Source organism: Echinops telfairi, unplaced genomic scaffold, assembly GCF_000313985.2.
Source record: "Echinops telfairi isolate 266 unplaced genomic scaffold, ASM31398v2 ScPeMD7_53;HRSCAF=182, whole genome shotgun sequence".
NCBI lineage: Eukaryota > Metazoa > Chordata > Mammalia > Afrosoricida > Tenrecidae > Echinops > Echinops telfairi.
The window spans coordinates 19,335,585-19,338,632 of record NW_022103951.1 but is presented as its reverse complement, the minus strand read 5'-3'; the positions used below and the strand labels follow the sequence as shown (position 1 = coordinate 19,338,632).

Below are 3,048 nucleotides of genomic sequence, written 5' to 3'. Positions count from 1 at the left end.
GCCCGTGGATCTGGTGCCAGCGTTCTCATGGGGATGCTCATTTCCTTAGAGTTGAGTGTTGAGTTCTTGTGTATTTTGGACACGGGTCCTTTGATCAGACGTGAGTTTCATAAATAGTCCCCCTGATGGTGGCTGTTCTTTGTACTCCATTAACTGTGTGTTTCCCAGAGCCAAAGTCAGTCAATACACTGAGGCCGATTTTATCCATTTGTGTTTATGGATCATGCTACTGGTGCTCTTTCTAAAAACCCGCCCCCATCCCAATGCCACCCAGATCTGCTGAGGATAAACCACCTTCTGGAAATGCCACTGTCTCGCGGTTGACGCGTTGGTCTGTGGTCCATTTTGAGTTGACTTCTGGGGAAGGCGGACATCTGTGCATGGGTTCCCTTTCATCCACCTGTGGCTGTCTAGTTAGGGGGCCTTGGTGATATAGTGGTTATGTGTTGGTCTACTCACTGCAAGGTCAGCAGTTTGAAGCCACCAGCTGCTCCTCAGGAGAGAGACGGGGCTTTCTACTCCCGTACAGATTTGGGCTGTCCAGTGAGTTGCTCGGACAGCATGTGTTGTGAATACTCTTCTACCACCATCTAACTGCCCAGGCTCCTTTCCCCAGAACCAGCTGGCTGGCTGGGTGGGGCTCCCTGTTGTTCTTAGTGGAAATGGATTTGGCCTCCACCCTCCATTCATGGGGATCCCACACACCACAGGAGGAAAAACTGCCTGGTCCCGCGCCATCTGCATGACGGTGTGTGGATCAGACTGAATCCCCCCAGGGCTTTCCTCCTAGTCTGCCTTTGCTAGGGAGCTCCCCTGGAGCCGGTTCGACATCACAGTGGACAGTGGCTGTCCATGAGATCAGTGGCCAAGAATTGAACTCCTTGGCGTCAAGTGGCCCAGCATAGACGGTAGGGGTTCCACAGTGGGCCTCCCCGCACTGCCTCCACGAGTGTAGGACATTTAGCCTTACGGGGGGAACACTCTTGTTATCTGTTGCATGGAGAAGCCCTCTGGATCGAACCCCCACCCCCCAGTCGGCCCGTGAAGATGGGTGGCCTGGCCCTGTGAGTCTCCAGTGGGCCCTGTGGAACTCATTACTGCTCTCTGCCTCCGCAGGGCACTTCTGGTCAATCGGCACAGGCTCCTACTATCTGGTGTTACAGGAGGAAAGTCTACACAACACTTAAAATGAAAGCAGCAGGCAGACTCTGGAGGGGCCAAGGGCCGCATGCTCCACCCAGAGGCACCTTCGGCGGGGCCTTGAAACACTGAGGGAGCAGTCCCTCCTGGCACACCTGTGCAGGTGACCCAGAGCTGAGCAAACAGCCAAGGGCTTGTTGGTTTGCTGAGGGTGAGGAGGGGGGCGGGGCTTAACATCCTGGCCACACCTGGCTGCCTTTGGTGGAAAGGTGTCCACCACTTCCTCTTAATTAAGGGCACCCATTGGTGCAGCGGTAAAGCGATCTGCTGCTAACGGACGGGGTGGCAGCTCCAAAGCAAAGCCCATTACAGACAACCCGAATACACCAAACCCACGGTCCTTCGGGTGGATTCCTACAGGGCAGGGTGGAACTGCCCTGCGGTTCTGATGGCTGCAGATCTCTTTACACAATTCTTTACAAAGCCCCACTCTTCTCCCCCAGAGGGGCTGGTGGTTTTGAACTGCTGATCTTTCGGCTTGCAGGCCAGTGCGCCCAACTACACCCCCAGGGATCCTTGCGGGATGGCTTTGGTAAAGATTACAGCCCTGGAAATCTTGTGCGACAGCGCGGTTCTCTCAGGGAATCAACTAAATGGCCTGCCGTTGGCTTTGGGCCCCTGCAAAGTAACCCGAAGCATTGTACCAAGTTCAGTGCGAAATTTTGCAGCAGCTAAGGAGGAGCAGAGGCAGGGAGCCCAAGGGCCGAATTTTGGTGCGCAGCTACTAGAAAGTATGCGGTAGCCAAGGGCCACAGCCTATGATGCCGAGCGCTGTACTGATGTCAACTTGTTATTTACTTTCCAAATCTGAATGACTGAGCAAGGCGAAAGGAGGATCAATCAAGCACAATGTGACCCTACAGGCGGAAAAAACGCTGCGCTTCACCCCCCTCCCCCCCAGCTGCGGTGGGGGCTGGGGAGCACGTGTAAGCAGGTCCGAGTTGCATCACGAGCTAGCTCGCCTGGGTTTTCGGTTGCACCCTAGGCTTTTCAATTGCGAGCGATCCCTTGGCCTCAGCCTGCAAGAGCCCGGAGCAGCGCCGGGCTGGCTCCAGGAAGGCCCCCCCAGGTCCTTCTGGGGGGCTTCGAATGGCCACTGATACGTTATCAGCCCCGGCCGTTCTGCTGATTCACTATTATGGAGACTGTGTAAGTGTGGACTTTTTCTTGATGCGCTCTGATAATGGCGTGGTCGCAGCCGCCTGACATCACAGTCCTTACAGGGGGATTCGCAGACCCGCCCCTTCAGAACTCACCCCTTCCCCGCCCTCCACTTGGTTCAACAAATGGTCCAGTGTCTCCAGGACAGAGTGAGGCCATGGTGCAAACTGCCTAGTGGACTGGGCTCTGAGCTCGAAGCCCACTGCATACCAGAGGACATGCAAACGACTTCAGAACGCCCACCTGGGCTGACACGGGGGGGTGGGGTGGGGGGGTGGGCACTGCCACCAGCTAAGCAGTAGGGTGGGCCGGGGAGGGGCAAGGAGACATGAAAGGGAAGGGCGCTGGGCACACAGGCGCACCAGGGCTGGGCCTAAGGAGCCATTGCCACAGCCCATACTTTGCACTTGCCCCGAGGTCTGGAGCCTGCTGTTGGGGTGGAAGTCTGCAGGCCTGGGTTCCTGGCCCCCACCCGCTGTGCCCGTTTCTCCCCAAGCATTCTGGGGTGTTTTGCAAAAGACAAGCCTTTGTAGAGTTCTCCCTTTTGGGGAGGGGACCAGGCACAATTTCGGTGTCCTGGAGACGCAGGTTGCAGAGGGTTCTCCTGGGAGCGCTGTGGGTGGGGGAGGGGACCCTCCAGCTGTGGCTGCCCCCCTACCCCCCTTCCGGGGGCTGTGGAGACTGGTG

At 57.0% G+C, this 3,048-nt stretch overlaps 1 protein-coding gene across 1 annotated transcript in view; it reads left to right on the top strand.

Moving 5' to 3' along the window:
• The first annotated feature begins 2,314 nt into the window (after positions 1-2,314).
• Positions 2,315-3,048, top strand: part of TBL1X (transducin beta like 1 X-linked) — a 76,718-nt gene continuing 75,984 nt past the window's right edge. The window contains exon 1 of the mRNA XM_045290780.1: positions 2,315-2,349. The gene's annotated coding sequence lies outside the window, so the exon portion shown is untranslated. The remainder of the gene's footprint in view (positions 2,350-3,048) is intronic.